General features: G+C 40.0%; 1 protein-coding gene across 18 annotated transcripts in view; it reads right to left on the reverse strand.

Moving 5' to 3' along the window:
• Nucleotides 1-24300, reverse strand: part of MBD5 (methyl-CpG binding domain protein 5) — a 144835-nt gene that overhangs the window by 55477 nt on the left and 65058 nt on the right. For 13 of the 18 annotated variants that reach the window (XM_054207679.1, XM_054207677.1, XM_054207676.1 and 10 more), the window contains exons 3-4: nucleotides 8652-8785; nucleotides 4220-4411 (exon numbers count right to left, since the gene is read on the reverse strand). The gene's annotated coding sequence lies outside the window, so the exon portion shown is untranslated. Of the gene's footprint in view, nucleotides 1-4219; nucleotides 4412-4947; nucleotides 5420-6281; nucleotides 6389-8647; nucleotides 8786-24300 lie in introns of all 18 variants that reach the window. The other 5 variants (XM_054207671.1, XM_054207668.1, XM_054207672.1 and 2 more) reach the window with 5 other exon arrangements.

The raw sequence follows: 24300 nt of genomic DNA on the forward strand, positions 1-24300 counted from the left end.
CACTCCCTTCACTCAGAGATTTACTGTTAAGAAAGCCAAGGTATTTTTAACCTACTAAAACGAGCAAAGCGCCTAAATGTTAGTGTCTGTGTATTTTTGGGTTGAATTTTGATACGACAATTATCAGCCGTATTCACACTGACACCTTAATAATGACAAATTTCATTGTCTAATAAAACCGTGAAGACTGCAGTCTGGCTCCTAGAAGATGAAACATTTGTTTTTATGATAATAAAAAGCATTCTATTCTCTGTTTCAGTACAGGGGCTGTGAAACTCTCCATGGAAGCGTTTTGCCATCCAAACATGATATTGTTAGGTTTAACGTAGAGCAAGATGGTACCTGGTAACGATGCTCGACTCTGTCCTGCCAAGCCAGCTATCCACGGCTTTGCTCGCTTCATACACTATTAAACCGGATTTTCCCGCATGTGCAACAGACTGCACATACGCTAAGCTAGACAAAAAGGGTTTGATTCTCTTCAGAAGGAACTAAACAAAAGGGTGAATCACATTCAAGCTTGTCAAGTACAAGAGAATTGCACCAGCTTGTCAAGGCAGAGAAAAGAAATATGACAGTTAAGGACCACAGGCACCCAGAAATTAAACCCATGTGTCCCTTGAAGGATGCTGCACATCCGAGAGTTTTAAGAACAAAGCTCCAAAAAAGATGAAAACACACTACTTCATCCCAATCGAAGGACAATGCGTTGTGTCAGAGACTAAGTTAAAACTCAAACAGTCCTTTATTCTCTGAATAGGCTTGAAAAATGCCTCTGGGAACGCAGACAGTAGGTCCGTAAGACAGATATTTCGCATGTTCTGGCCCCATGCTCCAAAAAGTGAGCTATTGGAAAAAAGGTGGGCAAAGAACCACTTAGTGAGCTCCTCATCACAACATATTTAAAACTTGATCAAAAGAAATTCATTTAGTAACACAAATATATTCTGTCACAAAACCCCCTACATAAATAAAGCCATTTGTGTCCTGAAGAAATGCCACAAACTCTTGGCAGGAAAATCTAAAAAATAGGAATTCAAGCTACAGAGAGGTACGAGAGCTTCCCACATTTGTTTTGCATGTATTTATTTCCTATGTTACATTTCAGCCTACCATCTCAATGGAAATCTAAATTCAAGGATATCAGTGGCAAACTCCCAAAGGCTGCTGAACCTGAACTTCACTCCATTTTAAAGAGCTTTTCAAAGCCTTTCAAAGCATTTTATTTAAGAAAAAAGGTCCTTTCGTTCATTTTGTTGTCATGAAAACTGCCATAAGTAAAGACTTTAAAACACCATATACCTCAAACTGAAGTACATTATCAGTAACAGAAAAAGTTTGCAAGGAAATAAAACAAAGCCAATCCCACAATTAAGCTGACAGAATTAGAGAACCTGAGGATGTGAAGAGGGATCTCAGGAGAGCAATCTGCTCAGCCCACTGCCAGTGGAGGAAGGTCACAATCACCAAGATCGTCTCCGAAAGCTGTGTCTTTATGCATTTTTAAAAGCTTCCTATCATAGACTATATGACAGTTAGAGGGAAAATATCCCAGTTTTTCATCCATATTTGCAGTCAGACGAGGTAAACCAAAAAAAGTTGACACTGTTTTCTCTTTACATCTATCCTAAATTATCCTTTGTGCAAATTAGATTTTTTTTTTTTTTTTTAAATCTATGGAGTAACTGCTGCCATTGCTTTTATAAAAAACCTCTTATCTTTTTAAAGCCTTATGCCCATTTTACAGCGTTCTCTTTTTTCCTAGAACAAACCAACCCAATCCTTTCCGCTGTTGCTTCAACAGTCCTGCTTTCAAAATCTGTCAAGAGCTTGTTGCTCTGCTTTGCCTTCTTCTGGCTAATACAAATTGTCTTTAAAGCGCCCAGTTCTGCAAAATACATCCTGCCTGAGGTCTCCCGGACAGTGAACACATACCGAAGCTTGTGTCTGATACTGGCACTACACACTGTAAAAATTCCCAGCGCTCTAGGAATGAAGGATTTGAGATTTTTTTCCCCCCAAGCTCTCCAATTGTCTTCCTCTTATAGAGGCAACGTGCAATAAAAATCAGAAGTTTCTGGAAAAGGTATTATTTTTAATGCATTTTCTCAAGAAAAACATGAGTGCAGAAAGTAAGAGGCATTTTTAAGAAGTGAAGAGATTCTCACGGAAGGAGAAGTTCAGGAAGAGAAGGTTTAGGGAGATCTTGCTCTGTCCAACTAGCTGACATGTGGTTAAGGAGAAGATGGAGCCAGAATCTCCTCTGATGTCCAAGTTAAAGGATAAACAGCAGACCCATGTGCAACATGGAAAGTTTTGAACAAATATTAGGAAAATAGAAGCTCTGGGGGAATCTTCCCAAAGCATATGAAAGAATATGGGGCCAGGCTCTTTTCAGTGGTGTCCAGTGGCAAGACACTGGTAACGGACACAGACGGCAACACAGGAGGCTCTGTCTGGACACCAGGGAACACTTTTTTTTACTGTGAGGGTGATGGAGCATTAGCACAGGTTGCCCAGAGAGGTGGTGGCATCTCCATCCATGGAGGTATTAGAAAACTATCTGGACATGATCCTGGGCAACCTGCTCTAGGTGACCCTCCTTGACCAGAGGGGTTGGACAAGATGACCTCCAGAGGCCCCTTCCAACCTCAGCCGGTCTGAGTGACCTCCAGATATCCCTTCAAACCAGTATCACGCTATAGTTACATGATAATTCTGGCTCATGACATCCCAAACTACTGGCTTTGCTAACTTCAACAGGAAACATGACACAGTGCTTCAGTAATACAAGTGTGTACATCTTTTCAACCAACGTTATGGAGAAAAGGATCCCTTCACGTATACACTCAACAACTTGCTTATCTCACAATCCAGGTTTTCTCAGAGACATCCGCCTTAGAACCTGTTCACATCGCAGATTCACCAAATTCAATTACAACATGAGAACATCATCCTCCCTAGAATGCCATGGAACCTGAAAGCCTGCTTTCAAGAATTTAGAATATAAAGTATGGAAGCCAGAGAAATATTTCTAAATATAGCCACAATGGCGGGTTCCATAGGTCCAATTTACAAATGCAAAGGAAAAAAAATATCAAAACATTTTCCAAATTTTCAGAAAACCCCATCAAAGAAGTCTGCTATTCCGTTAGCTCTCTCTACTGAAAGGGACAGCTCTAAAAAACAGAGAATCAAAATGAGTTGTGAATGTCAAGTATTCTGTGCGAATACTGTACATATCAGTTCAGAGGTGATCACACAGAACGCTGTATTTTCTCTGAGAAAAGTACTGATAAGAATGAAAAAATACCAACGTGTTTAAAAACCTTATTTTGAAAAAACGAATATAGTACAGATATTATATTGACTCATTAAGATGCCCAAAGAGTCTATTGTAGACTAAAATAATTTTATTTAAAAATAAAAACGTAAACATTTCTTCAACTGGGGCACTTCAGATTAGGGATCTCTTCAGTCTTTTCTGGAGGGATTTAAAAAAGCTTTGGAGAAATCTTAAAGCTATGGAATTAGCCTGGTATTTATAGCTCAGTTTCCTAGTGTGTTCTTTGAGCTTCCTAGGACGTTCTTTTTCTCCATCTGCTGGTTGTTGACATGGTATAACTTTATATTTTGATTATGAAAATGTATAAGAGCATTTCATTTTACATTTTACTGTAAAGTTGTGGCTTCATCTCAGGGCCAGGCTTTGCTACTACAATATAATGTAGGTCAAGAATGGTGCTGAATATTTTCTGATAGAGATAACCGGAGTTTTATTGTTTAATTATGTCAAAATATATTACTACCAATTATGACTAATACTCCATATGAACTACACTGTCACAAAATGGTAATTTTATTACCATTAAAATACTGTGCTTCGTATGCTGTTTCAAAACAATCTGTTAAATCTAGGTCAAGAATGCTTTTTTCTTCTTTGTTCTGTTATCAAAAAGGTCCACGTATGGATGCACTGTCTACCTCGTACACAGATATGAATTGCTAAATTGTTTACTTTTCTACTTCAGCACCATTAAATGTCGAAGACGTCTGCTGTTCTTCTGATTAGGATTTTGAACACTGGCTCAAGTCTTCTGTATTATACTACTTGAAATACATTCTGTAACCGTCTTTACTACCACAGCATAAAACTATCAAAATAGAATCCAAAGTTTCTCAGCTGAAGGAATGCATCGATTTACTTTTGAATACTTACCTACATTACTCCTCATGGTCTTCCTTCTAGTTACCTTGGGGATCTTCAGGCTTCTTAAAATTCTTGATGCACTTTCAGCTTTGCTTTAGACAGTCTCCTGTGTAGATCTCGATAATGGGCTATGTCCATCAAGGCTGGCTCCTTGTCTTACTACACCCCTCATCTGAGGAACTCTTGCACCCCACGTTACATCTGGTGAGACAGTTGCATTATTTAAATTAAAGAATGAGCCAAATGGTTTTATTTCACTTTTCTTGATTGCTTTCTAAGCCCTTATCCAATTACTTTGCAGTATAAACTGTAATAATATTTGCTTTTAAAGAAGGGTAGGATGGTTCTGATTGGAACTGATAAAAAAAGATACCTTTTACTACATTACGGTGGCTCACTGTCCAGAAGAATGAGCAGTTTTTGATAAAAATGAGTATATGGATTTTTATGATGGAACTAATATGCATAAAAAAAAGGTCACATCTTCAGACAACTGGAGTTGGACCGATGCATGCTAAAAACCCTCAGCTACAAAGTCTAGGCTGTAAAGACCTACAATACTGTAAATGGCCTTGGTTATGCAAAAAGTTCCACCAGTATTGCTGATGAGCTATTTAATTAGTCTTTGCACAGGTACACACGTACTGGTGAACCCCCAGCTGAAACCCAGCCTGGGGCATTCCGTAACATCTGCCTGTTGTTGAGCCGTTTCCTTCAGAATCGCCACCAAAATGTACCTGTCGTCCTCCACTCGCCCAGACTCAGTGAGGCGTTGATGGTGCCAGTTGCATTTTCTCTGACACTGAAAGCAGTTAACAGTCTTTGCAGGACTCTAAGTCAATTAATTACTTCTTTTAGAGGTGGAATGGATTGGAGCTCGTTAGGTTAAAGGCATATCCAAAAGAGCTAATGTAGGCCGTTAAAGCTTTACACTGGAAGGCCTGAGGACTCAGTAAGGGCACAGTCAGGGATTAGAAATACACATTTAACAAATTCAGAATTATTGGGGATTTTACTTTTTTTTTTAAAAAAACAAATCTTCGATGAAAACAGATGCAACATAGCCAGTTAACGCTTTTTGAATCCTGCATAAAGCCTAACGAATTTGCTCTGATTTACAGATCACATATTTGCGATCTCTTTTAAAGCCATTTGTCATCATAGTAAAGGTCTTGGTTCTTGTGAAAACCTTCTCCCTTAAAAGAGAACCTGTTAATACAAAATGTGAACGAAAAATTTCAGGTAAGCCAAACAAACAGGACATAAGCATGTAAGTCACATAAAGTACCTTGGCTGCAAATACTAAATACAGTATTTACTATGATTATTAAAATATCTCAGTTAAGTTTATAAGCAAAACCTTTTTGCTTTCTTGGTGATGACCTGGTGTTTGGCTTCCATTGACTTTATTAGTACCACTAATTTAACTGAGTTACCAGTTGATCTGCACCTTCCCAATTTATGGGCAAAATTGAGGCGCAGAGTTTTGTGAAAATAGGTTCCAAAGAGTCTTGGTTCTTCCAGACTGCATTTCAGCAGTTTTTTCATAGAAGAAAAATGAGCAGCTCACTAAAGTTCTTCCCCAACCAGCATCGTCTTGAAAACTACGCCCCTATAAAACACATGTCTAGATTTTCTTAAAGTTTGGGGCACTAGACAGCTTCCTTGTTTAAACACTATACATGTAATGCTTCTCAACATTACCGGGCTTACCTGTTCTTAATACTGAATTTTTTAATGTATCTAGAACGCTAACAAGGTATATCCAGTCCACAGATATTATTAAAATAATGAAAATTAAAAGATAAATAATAAAACATACATAATGACAAAATTAATATTGCTATTAGTAAAAAAAAAAAAAGCTTCTTCCCCTTAGTTGAAAGGGTTAAACAACTTTGCTGAACAAACCAACCTGAACACTGTGAGTTTATAAATGCAAGGAGCCCTACGGGTCTAAACACTGAATAAATATGACTGAAAAAATATACCGCATTTTAGCAGCTAAAGAATTGGGGTATTCAACGCAGAGAGCTGCAGGAAAGGTTACTCCCAACAGAATCGGACATACTGTGAGAGGAGAACGATTCCCGTCTCATGGAGTTGGAGACAGGCTGAAGCATCCACGGGACTCACAAGGTTGGGCTCTTACCAACGGGCCTCAGCTACTCCCTTCAGCTTAGCAAGAAACCAAATGCCAATGTTTTCTAAATTACTCCAGAAATTCCAAATCTTAAAATATAACCTATAAATGGCATAATTGAAACATAATTTCTTCCTCAACTGTAGAAATGACCGAAATTTTTAACTTGTTTCCGTTGTATATAAGCTGCATGAAATATTTCAAAGAATGAACATTTTTATGTAGGTTATTCATAAAATTACAGATAAATAAGGATCCATGGCTTCATAACATAGCTTATCTTTACAGTAACATAACAAATAGAAAGGTGGTATAACCTACCATTAAAGAATTTGCATACAAATATATTTTAGATCGTAATTTCACTATGGGTATTACATTCTTCAGATAAAATTATTTATTAATGTTTAAACACGCTGAAAGGTATTGATAAGAGACATTTTTATGTAGAACTTCCCTTGAGCATATAATGCTAATCACAGCAAACACTGTAAAACCAATTTACTGGAAACAATTTCAATAGATGGATGAAATAGCCCAAGAATGAAAGCTAAGTCATACTAGGGCTTAAAATAACCGGGTCACGTGGAGGGTGCTAAGCGTTGAGGTAGCATCAATGAAAGAAGCTTCTAATAAAGGCCTCAAGAAATCAACAGAAAAGCGTTATTAACATGAATTCAAATAAATAACCTGATTTTTAACTTATAACGTCTAAAATAGTAGCAATAACTTAATGATCAAAATTGTCCATACTGAGCATACGCAAATGGAAACGCGTAAGCAAAGATGTAATTAAAGTTCCCACTGAAAAAAAATAGACATTACCTTAATTATGCATTTGCCATTTACAAATTTACTAGCATCAGAATACTAGCACCATAGACACAGATGACCAGCTACAGAGTACAGTTTTATAAAAACGAAGCTGAGGCTACTGGTGATCGTCAAAAGGCTCCTATATGGCGAGCCAGGAGAACTTTTGTGGCCAATTCAATAGGCTCCGCGTTGCTTTTATAGAATCATAGAATCATAGAATTGTTGAGGTTGGAAGGGACCTTTTCCCCTCCTGAAAGTCTTGTGCTCATTCTCCTTTTACCCAGCCTCCCTCGCTTTCTTTGCCTATTAGGAACTAGCAGGTTTTATCATTAAGAATTAAAAATAAGCGTTTTTTTTTTTAAAAAAAAATATATACAAAGGATATTTTTTTTTTCAATTAAAAAAATGGACACTTGACATTGAAAAAAAGCACTTATACTTCAGAAGTCTGGTATTTAATATAAGAAAGTGACTGTCACAGGCTGTCCCGGCTGTTATTAAATAGCACTGCACCATGCACGAACAGACCAGTTTATTTCTACCATTCAGAGATAAGTACAGGACTTACACAGTGACCACAATATGTTTATTTTTCGATTGCATACATATCTGTAACAATAAACTTCCCAATGAGTTCTCACCAAGTTGCAGGAATGTAATGGTGACCGTATTTCGGGGAAGAGACATCTGTTTTCCCAGTGCGTGTGCTGTCTCCCTTGCTTTGTGAGCTTTCTATTTACATAACAAGTCTGTGCTAACAGATTAAAAAAATCCTGTCCCCATCTAATCTCTTAAGATACATACAATATTCTTACAACTATGGTATTTGATGTATCTAAAATTAAAGATACTCTACCTTTCAAGAGAAAAAATGAAAAATACCAAAGAATGATCTTCCAGTAACAGAAACAGACTCAATAACTTTGCAATTGTGCTGTCACAAAAGACTAGTGAAAGAGAATGGCAGTCTTCAGGTAGGTTTTAAATTTCTATCTTCTAAACCAATCAACTTGATTATTGGCTGTTTCTCAGATTATTCTTCCCATTTACCCTGTAGCATCACTGCAAAACGCTCCTCCGAAAGAGAATTTTCCAAATCAGAGCCATGGGCTCCGTAGTAGAAAGAAATGTCAAAAGCTGAGAGACCTCTTTACAAGCATCCAGTCTGATTTTGTCGAGATTTTATTTTGCAATATTTGCTATTTTTATTTTGTTAAATGGAAAAGTCACACAAAATGTTATTTAGTAACTGCATATGTAACACTAAACCCAAACACGGTATCATTAATATCTAGTGGTGGCACTACATTACCACCAGATAAACAACGCTGCCTGTAACACCAGCCTACTGAAATCCCACCGTTATCTTCTGACACATCAAAAAAATCAGAAGAAACAATTTTAAAACTTGAAACCACTGTGTTTACTATCCATATATATGTTACAGGAAAAGAAAGAGTGGCAAAGAGAAGACTCACCTACCTCAAATGGGGAAGACTGGTGGAGGTGACCACCAGGTTTCGGTGGGTCTCTGAACTTTTGGAAAGAATGACAGAAGTGCTGTTTCTTCAAGTCTTTATGTTTCTTGTGTTTTGTTGTGATAAAGCCTCTTCTTCCTGCAATAAAACACATGTTGTACTAAACCGAGACGTGCAGAAAGACAAGTTATCAATACCTGCTCTTCACATAGACGGCTCGGTTTCTCTAACAGACTGCTCACTGCACAAAAACCATCAGCGCATTCACAAAAGCAAACACTGAACTAAACCGGTGAGTTTACCTAGGCGCTCTCAGTAGTCAGTGAAGAAAGGTAGAGTCCAAACTGTGATTTAAAACAAATTACGCCTACTCTGATCCTAAATACAGCTGTCTTCTGAACTGCCCTCTAGAAGGATCTCTCTTCACTGACCATAAACGCAAAATGAGAAGACCACCCTAGCGTCCAAGGGTAGGGTCCAACTCTGGCCACAGCCTCCACTGCTTTACACTTCCACAGAATTTGAGGCTCTAGAAACAGAGCCCACACAGCTGGAGAATGGATAAAAGGACTTTTTAAATGAGATATTCTTGAGAAGATCTACCATAAAACTTCAGAGAACTAGAATTGTAAAACAAACGTCCAGTTTTGCTTATTTTATACACACACCTCTACATATGCTCACAAACTCACAAACACACACACACTCACAAACACACACACTTACATAAATTAACATAAAAACCCCAAAGTAGCTTAGATACCACTGAAAGTAGATTTTAGACTTGTAGGCATTTTCCCCTAAAATACCCTGTAGATTTTTTTCCCTGGAACAAACACAGCTACAACTAATTCTGTGACTTGAACATGCGATGGAGAATCATGTACGCAGCCTACCCAGAGCCTTGTATTTAATTTTATTCTTACAACCAGCATAAACAGTTGGAGAAAGTATCTTAGCACGATTACACCTGGACTAACCACAGGGATCAGAGGATTTTCAGGTTTCCCCAATGTAGACCTGGAACCTCAATCCATCCAGAAGACCTGGCTTAAATCGGGGCTCACTTAGCTCCTCAGCAGAAAGCTATGGGGACACCAGATTTTTTTCCTTAATTCTTCATTTTTTTGGGACCCTTCTCGAGAGGCAAATCCCCTACGTGTCACCCATTATTGATGTCAAAGGGCACAACTCAACCCTCTGCTGAAAGGTTCCTCCGGTCCGGGGCCGGCGCCACAGTTCGGGGCTGCTCCTCTCCTCCGCAGAGGCCAACACTGTCCCAGTGAATCAGATAAAGGAGCCGATTTGTGTATTTCTGATGGATTAGTATTAACCTAGATCGGTTCCCTAATCTCTGCGGCCGGGGGAATGCTTGAGCTGGACTAGACGCTTAGGAAGGCACAGCACGTGTACGGGAATGAATAACCCAGAGCGGAAAGAGCAGCAGTGAGTTTGGCTCACGCCAGTTCAAAGTGCTTGGGGAAATTCAGCATGTTTGCTCATTCATTTCACTTTGGAATACTGCAGTAGTGAAAATATCTTCCCATCTCCTGTTTTCATGGAAGGACTTCAGTATATTTCACTGTTTAAATAAAAGTAATATTTAGCTGTCTACATATTCAAAATGTATGACCCTAACTCTAAATTTTAACTGTTATAATACCAAAGGGCAGGTATGCATCTCTAAAAAAGCCTCTTTTGAGTACCTGACTAAAGTCGTCATAAAGCTGTTGGAAATAAGAATCCTGCTTCCTTACTGATTATAATTCACATCTATTATCCAAATATTTCCTGGACACGGTATCTGGAGAAAACGAAGTTAAAACATAGCAGATGACATAAGAAAACAAGAAGCAAATATTCCCCCTTTCATGACTACCTTTGCGTGAACATATGGCCTTTTCCAAGTGTCCTGTTCTTTTGGATGACAAGTTGGGCATATTAATATAACTTCAAAAATGCATTTTAACTGCCTAACAACACGATATACTGAGTGAGAAAGATTAAAGCTAAAAGAAACACAATAACAACAGGCAGGTCTTTTAGAGGAGCTTATTTAAAAATTAGCTATAGCTATAAGGCTAACATACTAACACGTTTGTTTCGCTTAGGTGATATATAGCTGTAAGGCTAGCACACGAACATATTTCGTTTACGTATGTGATATACAGCTACAAGGCTAACTAACGTACTAACGTTTTTCAGATTTGGCAACGGTGTCATTTGAGTGGCTGTAGCTTTGACTAGAGAAGACGCAAGAAGGGATACTGCCTAGTTTTTTTGTCTCCAGCTACAGGGAAAAAAAAAAAAACAAACCCTGAAATGGATTTTTAATTGCCTTAATTTTTTAAGGGGAGAAAATCAGAGACATTAATTTAGTCAGTAGTCTCAATCCTATAAATCCTGCATATCTGATACTTTCATAAAGAAAGTGACAAGTACTAATAATATATCTTACAACCACGAAGACTTTTATTTCAGAAAAAGCCTGGGTTTTGACAGGAAAGGTGCACGCTGCTATTCAGAAACAGCATACATGCAATCTTCACCTGGCAATTTAAAAACCGAACGAAAACAATCAAATTGACAAATAGATCAGTTGCCTACTATAAAGAAAATCACTCCCGTGTACAACCCTGGGTAATCGGGAGGTAAGCACAGTGCAGGCCCGCGTACCACAGCGCTCCTCGTACCTAACTGCTGGTTGCTATGGCAAGCGTTTGCCCGTGGTTTGTACATTAAACAGTAATATGTTTTCTGCTTCCTTGTTCTTGATATTTTGATGAAGTTAATACTCGAGATTTGGACCTGGAAGGGATGGAAACTAAAGGTTCTCCCCAATAAACACACGTTCTAACTTATTTCGGTGTTGTGAAAACATCTTAGAATTAAAAATTAATGAATAATTCAAAAATTATTTTCGTTCATCTGTAACACAGCATTTTAAAAACTTGTGATTTATTTCCATTAGCTATTTGCATACCTGTTGTACATGCATTTCTGTTTTCTAGCTCACAATGGAAACGTAATCTACTTTTCTCCTTCACTGATCTTTAATTTAATATAGAGATAACTGTGAAACTGATGAGAACTGAGGTGATAACAAATAATTGTAGTTCTGTATAATACCAATTTGTCTTTTCCCCTCCTTTTTTCCCCCCTAAACAAACGTTATTAGAGGTACAAAAGAATGAATTAGTCAAAAAAACCAGTTAGTCATTACTCCTGTTAACTAAAAAAACCTGAATTCCTTTCTGTAGTTACCTCTACCTGGAAGACAGTGGTATTTCAAAAGGTGCGTAAGAGCGGCTGTCAGCACAAGAGCTCTCCAATGGGGAGAGGATGATGTTCATCCATTTTCTTCTTGATTTCTATTGCTAACATAAAGACTTAACATACAAAATACAAATACATTTGATAAAATAACCCCAACAGGAGAGAGAAACAATCCTCTTCCCACCCCAGGGGTCTCCAGTGGACCCACTGCGAACTGTCATCAACTGAAGGAAGGTCCATGACAAAACTTCGTAGCAGTCATACACTTAAAAAAACCAAAAGACAAAAAAAGAGATCTTTTTCTTTTGATAGGAATGCCATTTTCCACTACCAGCAAGCGCATACAGTCCTCTTCTCCTTCCCACACATGAAAATAAAGAATTTATATATGGCTTCATGTGTCTGTTGCATCATATCTTGACATCGGAAACTACTAAAGAGAATTCATCAACGTGGTCAGTGGTCCTAGGTTATGACTTTTAACCTCTCTGGTACTTCATAATGTATACGACTTGCAGAAACAGTATCCAAAGCATATCTAAAAATTGCATAAAGGCCAATAACAAATGTTATATACATTCTGTTTATATTAATGTACACTTTTTGGTAATGCTTGGCATAGACAAGGAACAAATGCTGTCCTGCAGGCAGCTGAACCACGCTTTCCTCCTGCCCAGCTTTCCTCCAGCCGCTCGTGTGCTTCCACCCCACGCCGAACACTTCTTTCATAGCTGAGAGCTAACTCATCCCACCAGAATACGGTCATTTCTATATTCTGATTATTTTATATAAGTATATTTGTGTCAACACCAAGATTGCAAGCTTTTTGGTTCCTGAAGAACATGGTGCAGGCAGCTGAACAAATACTTGAATAAACCAACCCCACAAGGAGCAGAAGAAAAGGCTACCTGGACTTTAAGATTAAACTGTTCTCCAAAGCCTCCAACTCATTAGGAAAGAAGAAATTTAATCCCGCAATCACACCAACAGTTTATATTTTTGCCTCATGATACTTTATCATCACGTAATAAAGCGCCTTCGTTTGGACATGATATTACGCCATTGTTTAAAATTAAATCCTCCAAAAAGAAAATAACATAAACTTTTCTAAACTATGTTATTTCTTACTTAAAAATTCTTGGCACAATTCTCCATAACTGGCAAATCTTGATTATTTTCAACTCTCATGGAGGCCAAGCGCTGCCACAGGAGGAGGTTTCAACGACTGATGTCCAGCCCAGACTCTGCACATCAATTTTCTTCTGGTCTGGACTCAACCAATGCCGGTGGCAGAGAAAACTCTTTTCTCCTAAATCTGAAATACTACGTCGTATATCTAAAGATCGTATAGAAAGGTAAGCGTGTGCGCACTTATATGCTTTGCTTATATGTATACGCATCAATTTGAGACCCGTGTTTGCATTCATACGCGCATGTACTGATTTGGGATACCTTGTAGTAAGTTAGTGCGAACCTCGCCATCCTCGAATCTGTAATTAAGTCACTGTTAATCAGTGTTAAATCACTTTGTAAACCTCTAAACCAGTTCATGATTAAGTGCTGCTAAAATTCAACCTCTTGATCTAGCTTAAATCACTAATAAATTTGGAATCGCTGTTAAATCAGAACCGTGTCAAATATTTCCATCCACGACGCCCGCCCAAGTCCACGAACACCACCACATATAAGTGTCTTTTCTGTTGTTACTGTTCAGATATGAGATAATCAGAAACTCTTAAAGAAGCAAATTAAAAAAAAAAAAAAAAGAAGGAAAAAACCTAAAAAAGGCTGTAGTTTCACAATCCTCTCATCACTGAGCTTTTTGAGGAGGAATTACCTTAAGGAAGGTCAGGGAATAGCTTTCACCACCGCTGACTGCCGAGCCGATGGTTTTAATACGTTGAATTTTACTCTTTGCTTATTTAGTGATGTGACCAACTTCAGCACCGCAGCACTCACACTTTCCATATTCTTTGCTTCTATCATCCCTCTATAGCTCGAGGGTGTTAAATCTCCCAGGAAAATGATAACCAAAGTCATCATACACACGGATTTCATTACTCAGTATCTCCGCAGCGCCTTCCAAGGTGTTAAATATTGTCATGCTCCAGAAAAGCCTGGACAGGGAGTACTACAGCAAGCATCCTGCTTGAAACCGGAAAGGCTGAGAAAATCCAAACCAAATTAACGTAACGAAGGAATTGCATTTCACCAGCCAGCACATACCACGATGCCCGCTGAAGGTCGCCTCCTTCACCGTCGAGGAATATTCATCCTCGCGCTTCCTCTAAGTAGTTCTTTCAAACTGACGTCGCTACTAATTAGTACTACTAATTGTCCAATTCATTCATAAAGTATCAGGACGGTATTTTAATAATCCCCTGACACAGGACTCCTAAAGCAGAATTCAGTTTCTGGAATTCTAATTCTATTCTTGCTAAGGTTAATAGACGGTTTCCCACTGAGTTTAATATAATTCACATTGGATCACTACTGAGTCTATATTTATATAAAATGCCCTACTATTTGAATCTGTTTGATCATTTTAAAATTATCAAACTTATTTATTCATAGATGGAGAACAAAATTCTCTAAAAATCTAGCCAAGGATCGAACGATTTTTCAGAAAGCTTTGATAGATTTAATGAAGTCTGTTTTTAAGGTATTTCTAAGTAGCATGGTACGAAATCATCAAACATTCCTCTGATATTTAGAGATATATATATACATATCACCTGCTGCAAGTAGCATTAAGACACAGGAAATGTTATTAAGCTGCTTTAATGACAAACGTACCAAAAGTCATTGGGGAAAAAGGTACCCATCCTCCTAAAAGGCTAATAAAACTCACTACTTTGTTGCAAGGTTTTCTGAAGACTTAAGAGTTTGTGAAAAGGCCAGAGATGAGAAAAATGCCTCAGAAAATAGTTTATATATAAACATATGCAAGACCTCATGATGTCTTAATGAATTTATTAATTTGGAAACTTTATGTTGACCTTGGGCAATTATTGATACATACACCGTGTATTGTTCTGGCCACTGCTATGATCATAAAAATAACTATACTTGCTGCAGAATTCCACAGAGCTGAGGTTTTCCAGAAAACCCACTTTGAACCCCACCCTGCACTGTAATACGGAAATATTAGTATCTATATAATGTTTTATATAAATACATAATATGCACATTGTGTCCCTCAGGGCTCAGTTTTGGGGCCAGTTTTGATTAATATCTTTATCGATGATCTGGATGAGGGGATTGAGTGCACCCTCACTAAGTTCGCAGACGGCACCAAACTGGGTGGGAGTGTTGATCTGCTGGAGGGTAGGAAGGCTCTACAGAGGGCCCTGGACAGGCTGGATCCGTGGGCCAAGGCCAACTGTAGGAGGTTTAATAAGGCCAAGTGCCGGGTCCTGCATTTCGGTCACAACAACCCCAAGCAACGCTACAGGCTTGGGGCAGAGTGGCTGGAAAGCTGCCCAGCAGAAAAGGACCTGGGGGTGCTGGTGGAGCCAGCTTGACATGAGCCAGCAGTGTGCCCAGGTGGCCAAGAAGGCCAACAGCATCCTGGCTTGTACCAGGAATAGCGTGGCCAGCAGGAGCAGGGAAGTGATGGTGCCTCTGTACTGGGCACTGGTGAGGCCTCACCTCGAGTGCTGTGTCCAGTTCTGGGCCCCTCTGTACAAGAGGGACATTGAGGTGCTGGAGCGTGTCCAGAGGAGAGCGACCAGGCTGGGGAGGGGTCTGGAGACCAGGGCATGTGAGGAGAGGCCGAGGGAGCTGGGCATGTTTAGCCTGGAGAAGAGGAGACTGAGGGGAGACCTCATTGCCCTCTACAACCACCTGAAAGGAGGGTGCAGAGAGGTGGGTGGTGGCCTCTTCTCCCAGGGGAATAATGACAGGACCAGAGGAAATGGGCTGAAGTTGCGCCAGGGGAGGTTTAGATTAGATATCAGGAAGAATTACTTTACTGGAAGAGTGGTCAGGCACTGGAACAGCTGCCCAGGGAGGGGGTTGAGTCACCATCCCTAGAGGTGTTTAAGAAACGTCTAGATTTGGAACTTCAGGGCATGCTCTAGTGGCAGAGATAGTAGGTTGTTTGGTTGCACTCGATGATCTCAAAGGTCCTTTCCAACCATGAAGATTCTATGATTATATAACATATACAAAATTTAAAAAAAAAAATCCTAATCCAAGAATCAAAAAGGCATGGAAAGCTGGCAGTAGAGGAAAATATAATTTAAATCTGATTACTACTAAAGCAAAAATTTTGAATTTTTTAAGCAAAGTGATTTGGCGATAGCCTACAACTACAGCCCACAGAAACAGCGCAAGGTCCATGAGAAAGCCTTTCACAGAAGTGCAGACTCCAGCCTGCCCTCAGAAGGGTTCCTGCAAAGCAGGTCAGCACTCACCACCACAGACCTCCCAGAATCTTCTCAGCTCTGAGAACGTTGTGCTGGACAGGCCGTGAAAACCATGCTCTCAAGCATGTGCTGAAGGAATGCCTAGAGAACTCACGGAGCTTGGTGGGAATACCTCAGTTCCACCCATTAGTTTCTGACATAGCAGTAAAGCACAAATCCTCTTGCATGTCTCCCCCTCCGGCAGAAGCAGCTGTGATGCCTTCAGGGTTGGCTCCTGCACTCTCTCACCAACTCCTCTTGCTCCTTCACCTTTTCCTCTCCTCACCACACTTTTGCTCTTGGATCCAATCCCCCCCCTAAAGCAGACAACCTGCACTAAGTACAGTCCTGAAACTCTTCCTCATCTGCTCAAGTCTTCTCCTAAACATGGTAACACATTGTCATGGTTTCAGCTGGGATGGAGTTAACTTTTTTGCTAGCAGCTGGGGTAGTACTATGGTTTGGATCTGGGATGGGAATAGTGTCACAGAGGATGGGTGTTGCTGATCGTTGCTAAGCTCTCAAGGCCTTTTCTACTCCTCACCCGACCCCATCAGCGAGCAGGATGGGGGGACGCAAGGAGCTGCAAGGGGACACAGCTGGGACAGCTGACCCCAACTGGCCAACGGGATGTCCCATCCCACATGGGGCCATGCTCAGCATAGAAACCTGGGGAAGAAGAATCACAGAATGGTAGAGGGTTGGAAGGGACCTTCAGAGATTATCGAAAAGGAAGGGGGGGAAATGTTCAGAGCGATGCCGTTTGTCTTCCCAAGTCACCGTTACATGTGATGGAGCCCGGCTTTCCTGGGGATGGCTGAGCACCTGCCCGCCCGTGGGGAGCAGGGAATGAATTCCTTGTTTGGCTTTGCTTGTGTGCGCAGCTTTTGCTCTACCTATTAAACTGACTTTATCTCAAACCATGAATTTTTCCTCTCTTTTACTCTTCCGATTCTCTCCCCCATCTCAACCAGGGAAGTGAGCGAGCAGCTGCGTGATCCCAGTTACCGACTGGGTTAAACCACGACACACATCTTGCCCTGAGACCAGCTCAACTCTCTCACTACTCATCCCTTGGATATGATTCTCCATTTCTTTAGTATCTCTGTGGAGTCTCATGAGGGGAAAACTTGTCCCAGTGCATTTCCTCAGCTCTCACCTAGTTTAGAGAAGCAGAATAAGGAAAGCACCTTCCTCCAGGGAGGCTGCTGATGACGTTAGAGCTGACTGGAGAGAGCTGCAGCTGGCGGAGAACATCGCTGACAGGGATGGTCATAGGCCAGTCTAAGCAAGTGATGGATATGGAAGTGTTTCCAGTCACACAAAACTTTTTCAGTTAAAAGCCTAAAAACAGACAAATACCTAAGCTGGTAGTTTGTGCATGTAAAGCAAGAATGAGGACAGTTCTCCTAATCCACACCTACTCCCTGCTTCTCTCCAGGCTGGCACTAAGGAACTGTCTTCCCCAAAAGCAGGCTGGACCTCAGCAGTCCCACCATCTTCCCATGTCCAGAAGCACACCCATCTCCCCTTCAACATTAAAGATCGTAAAGAACGTGAGATTTCAGCCACATGAGAGACTATTTCCAAGCAAATGACTAAATAGTCCACAATGGTGTCACCGGTAGACTTAGCCTGGGTCACTGGTTGGGATGACCAAACCCAAGCCTGTTTCCTAAAGCAGGGTTCCATCCCGCTGTACCCAGAGAGCGGCAAGGTTGTAAGCACTCATGGAAGAGTTTTAGGCAGGCGGCAGCCAGGGCTGCCTTGGGACATGGGCATCAGGGGTGTTTTCTGCCATCCCCAACCCCAACCCTTTCTGGCTGGCTGTCTCATCGTAAGGGTTTGTAACTGGAAAAAAATAACACTCAAATTCAGCGGCAATGACTGCAGTATTAGCTACAGCTGACACAGACAAAGCATTACATTAAACATCTCTTACAGCAAGTTGATCATAAGAACCATCCGACAGCTGTAAGTTAATTAGATTCTGATATGTAGTTCGATATCCTGACAAAGATGCTCAAGCACATACTCAGCATTTGCAATACAAGAGAGAGTTGGTGTAAAGCTGCCACGGAGGCAGTAAGAACCTTCGCTACACAGTTCTAAGTCACCGGGAAAAAAAACAGTAATTCCCAGACCACATAAATGGCTGCTGATACCTCTGCACTCAAAAGCAGCTGTTTGACTGTTTTTAAACTTTTTTTTTTTTCAATTTGCAGATCACTACAAATAAGTTTTGTATCTTCCAATTCCTATTTTAATGCACTGCTTTGCAATCCAAAATTACCCAGGCTCAAGAATAGTGAGTGGACAGAGGCACGTAACAGGTTGATTGGTCTGGTTTGGTTTGCACGCTTTATGACGCAAACCAGAAGTGATAATTTTTATTTGATAAAATTTCACGTTGTTTTTACTCTGAGCAATTCACCAGCAAGAACAAACACGGCGGGTTCCCCAGCTAAAAGGTAAATGTCCCAAGGTATGGCAGAGTGGCAGCCAGTCAGCCAGCAATTGAAAAACCAGAGGTAACATCATGTTATTAAAAACCTCTAATAATTTGTCAGAAAAAGCTTATTACACAGCACCATAAATTCACTATCCCTTTGGTTTATTGAGATAACCCAATAGTTTCAGGGGGAAGAGGTTGAAACCAAACCCATTGTTACACAAGAAAAAGAGGGGACAGTAAAAGCAAGCATTTGAAGTCATCAAGGTGTTTGACAGTAAATCAACAACAGGAGTAGGTAAACCCCACGTTTTTTAAGTTAAATACACAAATACACGTTGAAGGATTAAAGACAGAAAGCTACTGCAACAACAACAAATGCTTTAAAAAAACCAACAACACAGACTTAACTCTTTTCTCTAAGTTTGTTATATTCCAAAATCTACAACATAAATTCAAAATATAAAGTGCATTAGGTTTTTTGCTTCTAAACCATTTTTTGGGAAGCAATTCAATGAACGGCTGTATTAATGCTGTCATACAGAGATCAAGAAAAGCGTTTCACGCGTTAGAGCCATTAACAAATGAATTTTGCCAGCTCCATCTTAGCCGGCTTTTCACATCAGCAGGACACGCGGAGAAAAAGGATCTGAGAACACGACTTGTAGAAATAGTCATCAGACTCGGTTACAACGTAAATTTGGGGGTTTTTATTACAGGATTTTATGTAAAATTTTCTCTTCTGCAAAAAACCCCAACTCGTTCAAGCTGAAGAAGCTTCTAACATGCAACTGAAGAAACTTAAATTGTTTAAGGCCTCCAGACATTAACAAGAAGTTAAACACTTCTAATTGCTTTGCAAGTTCTCTTAATTTAATAATTAAAAAATGTAAGTGTAATAGCAGTATAGCCTTACAATTCTGTATGGTTCTAAGACCAGTGAATTACGCAGTGTCAATTGGTCTAATTTAATGACTAGATTTTTTCCTTCTTCACAGAAACCACAAGATACATGTCCCAGTTCCTTCATTCTTAGCGTGTTTTTACACTACCTGGATTTAGGCTTCACATAAGAGAAAATTTCTGACCCCCGAAGCTTTTCTTTCCTTTTCTGTACTTGCAAACTTCTCTAATTCAAAGGTACGACAGCTGGTAGGAAGGAGTTAACGGGAACTTCCAGATGACAGAATTCATTTCCCAAAGAGAGTACCGAGACAGCCGTTCAAGGAGAAAAACTTTATACTGAATTACGCTAGATTGAAATTGATGGGACAATCAGATCCCTTGGCAACTGCTAATCCGGTAGATAAAAAGATTTCTATTCAAACCAAGTGCCGAGATACTAACGGTGAGCTGAAGCCTAAGGACCAAAGCAGATCTTCAACTCAATGCAAACTTGCTTTCAATTTGACAGCTGTAAGAGTGCACTTCCCAAATTTTTGGAAGCAGTGCTCAGTGGCCTTGGTCTGATACATAATAAGCCTGACACACTATGTCCAACTATTTGGACTGTCTGATCTGCCAACTGCCTGCACCCATGGTTAAAAGTAATTGCATACCTGAAGAATTTGATTAGATTTTAAACGCATCTCTCCGGGGATGGCAGTACGTGGCTATGCCACTGGAGAAATTTTTGATCAGCTTTTTTTGAACATCTGAATGTGAAAATATGTGGCAAACACACACCAAAACAAAAGTTAGGACCTAAAATAACTGTGTGAAATTCCACTTTCACCCTCACTTTGGATTAACAAGATGAACAAACAAGTGTGATCAACAGGACCTCCACTGGAACTGAAGACTGGGAGTGTAAAAGCACGTCAACAAAACACGGTCATACACAGAGACACAAAATTAAGGCATGTAAAATGGCAATGTGCACTAGTGCCTTAGGAAATACCTATTTCAGCTGCTGCTCAATTTCAGAGAACAGATGGAAACATTTAAAATCTGGGCAACAGGATTTTTTTCTTAATAATTCAATAATTTCTTAATAGTATCAAGACAGCCTGAAAAACAGGTAAGAATGCCTTTAATTCTCAGTGACCTGAGATCTGTGCAACCTAATGAGGCTAGTTTACCACCCCGATCCTTAGTGATAAGATTTTAAACAGCTGAAAGAGTTTTCTGCTCTGTGGCATCATCCAAAATTTCTAATAGCCTTGTAATATATTAAATGAGGAATATGTCAGTATATTCTTCTTGTGATTCGGCCTTAGCAGGTACAAGTAACAGCGTTCAAGTCCTTCCTCAACTCCACTAGGTACAATTTTTTTGAGGGTTATGTTCTTGAATACTTCTAGTAAGACATATCTAAAGGTTTGGCGCTAGAGAAAGTGACTCACCTTACACACGAAACAAGAGTCTCCAAGGAGATCTAGACAGAAAGCCTGACGTACTTCCGAAGAGCCAACACAAGCACTACTAAAGTCAGCCTCCGAACATCTTGTTATATTATGAAACACCCAAACCAAGGCACCATACAGAATATGACCATTACTAAAAAAGTTTTAACGCTGTAGAAGCTCATGTAGCTAATAGTTAGCTGCTACTAAGTGAAATTATTGAATTAGCAATTTTAAAGTAGGGTTCCGAATAGTCTTCTGAATCATTTACTTTTTGAACTATAAACATGTCCTCTGCTAAACTACATAAATTAAGAATCTACTCATGCAGCTAGATCCTCATCCTGCGTACTGGGGCTTTGCTACAAAGCAGTGCAAATTTACTCTAAGTCAGAATTTATCCTAAAATATACACGAAACTGCAGTAAATGGAAACAATCAAATCATTTGTCTGTAACTGCTGTAGGTCAGCCCCAGCCAAGTGCACTCCGGTAAATACAACAGGGTAAAAAAAATTTGTACTTCAGCACCTTCCAGTATTTTAGGCAGCAGACAAAACCGAGCAGTTTAAAACAAGGTTTTACTTTAAATAGACTTTTGTTTTATTCTTCCAGTGAAACCTTAAATACAGGAAATATGAATTCACCTGCTCAGAAACACTACTGTACTCTAACACTCCTCATATTATCATCAAGAACTACTGTTATACCCATGTACCAAAATATTTTATATCAATATTTCTTCCCACTTGATGTAACCAAGTCATTTTGCGGCAGAGTTAATTTGACAGCACAGAGTAAACTCTCCTTTCTGCTTTATCAGTTTTACTCATTGTCTTATTCCAAATACAAATCCTACCGCACACTCCAAACGTGTTGCGATGGTACGCTGAATGGGAGCCGGGGCCCTCGCGCCACAGGTCGCAGAGATGAAAACACTAAATCTCTGCACAGGAATTAAAGAGCACAACTCTTTCAAAGCGGTCACATTTCACATGGCTTTTCTAAACTCACTCAACCCCCCAATCCTGAACTTTGCTAACTGCAGACCATTTACCATCTCTGTACGCATTTTGCCAATATGCTTGATACAAATGCGTCTGGTAGCATGCTTTCCAGATGCCATTTATGAAGATTAACAAGTATAATCAATAAAAAGGAATATAAGTTTATTTTACTCTCCGCTTTGAAATTTTTGTGTGACCAGCAATAGAAGACGACTTGGAGACTGCCACGTACGTAACTGGGTGTGAAGAGTCATACCGAGAAGGTAGATCCAACACACCTTTGGAGCAAAGATGGTCCCTGCCCAAACGACTACAGTCACAGGCAGGGACCGTCCCACTATAAAGACAGTTTGAGATAGGGGAGTTTTGAGAAATTAAGATAAACCAAAAAGCTAAAGAGATAAAATTTTAAAATTTGTTTTGATTTCCCACTTTTAGAGAGTAACGCTTTTTTAAAAAACTTAATCCATGAAGCTTTTTGGAACTATAGCAAGATAATTTAACACATTATGCTGCTCTGGAGTTTAGGTCACACACACTGACATCATGTTTTGCAGGAATTTTGAATATCCTCAGCATTATGTTATTTGACATTCATGGAATCATCTCAGGTTAAGCCAAATGGCAATACATTGCCACCGCTTGTATTTTAGTAACGGCAACGCTGCCAGCTTAGCAAGGGATTCAGGATTTCAGGTATTTTGTATTATCGCAGAGGCACTATACGTGCATTTACATACAGTAACTGTTCTATCAGTGGAGACGTTCGTCAGTGATTTACGGGCAGAGCACTTAAGCACAATTATCAACTTTGAAGCCTATCAATTTGATTTTTGCCTGCCTTCCTTCTTTTTAGCTGGCATTAGCACCAGAAGTTCTGGCATAGATTGTGTTCAGTTTGCACACATTTAAAACCAGTGTTGATTTCCTGGGACAGCCAATTTAAAACTACTTTTTAAAAACACCCTTTAACCGAGTAAGATTTACAAAAGGGCCATAAAGATTTCTTGTACTATTAACCATTTGATTTCCAGCACCCTAGAGCAAGGCTCATTTTCTCTTTCCCCTATACACTAAAGTGACTTTCTCAAATCACTGCAAATTGTAGCAGGATTTCCCAGAGGCGGCGTGCCTCCTCTCCTCGCTGCCCCATGTACACCACGCACGCGCGGGTACCCCAGCATTTGTCCATGGCAAAGCACAACAATTCCTTCTGTGGGCTGGATGGACAGCCAGCTATCCACTACCTGTACTGGAAAGCACACAACATTTCAAAACCTCTTCCACTGCTCCAGGCTCCCCGGTCTGGCAGCTCAGAGCTCTCAGCCCACTGCTCGGGTCGGAGCCTTTACAGCCACCAGCACCCTGGAGTGAAGCTGAAGCACTTCAAGAGGGGGAAGACAGGTAGACATGGTGCTGAGGGACACAGTTTAGTGGTGGATTTGGCAGTGTTAGGTTTATAGTTGGCTCAATGATCTTAAAGGTCTTTTCCAACCTCAATGATTCTATGAGGGGCTCATCAAATTTATGGCTGAGACCAAATGATCTGCTCCCTTGCCCAACCAAAAACCTAGCCAAAGAACAGGGACAAAGAAAACGACGGGAGAAAGAACGAAACAAAAAGAAGCACGTGAACCTATAAGAGAACTGTGAGCACAGCACAAAGCACGTATTTTGGATATAAGAGGGACCAGCTTTTTGTCCGGTTAAACCACAGATGTCTGCTGCACCCAAGATCACGTCTACAGACAAATCCTGCTGTTGAGATTGAACTGTAAACATGGGACCCAAGGACTCAGTCCCCTCTCCCATTCCCTAAAGACATCTCTCCTGCCCTGCTCTCCCTGAGGACGGACAGTATTTCCCAGCAGTTTCATACAGCGCACCGAAAGCCAAGGGACTGCACGGAGGACAATCTGCTCTTTGCATGTCTGTGCAACCTCAGATGCTTGATGCTGTTCAGCAGGGGGCTTTTTTTTTTGTTTTCTAATTATCAACTCATACAATTCTCTGAATTTCCTTTTGTTGTTTTATTAAGCACTTATATTTTTCGATTTAATAAAATGCCAGGGACACAACATTACTCTCCATGTATTTTCTGTTTTTTCAGAAGGGACAAAAAGGAACAGGCATCCAATTTACTTTTTGGTATCTTTTGGTTTAAC

Source organism: Rissa tridactyla, chromosome 7 (assembly GCF_028500815.1).
Source record: "Rissa tridactyla isolate bRisTri1 chromosome 7, bRisTri1.patW.cur.20221130, whole genome shotgun sequence".
In the NCBI taxonomy this organism is placed as follows: Eukaryota; Metazoa; Chordata; class Aves; order Charadriiformes; family Laridae; genus Rissa; species Rissa tridactyla.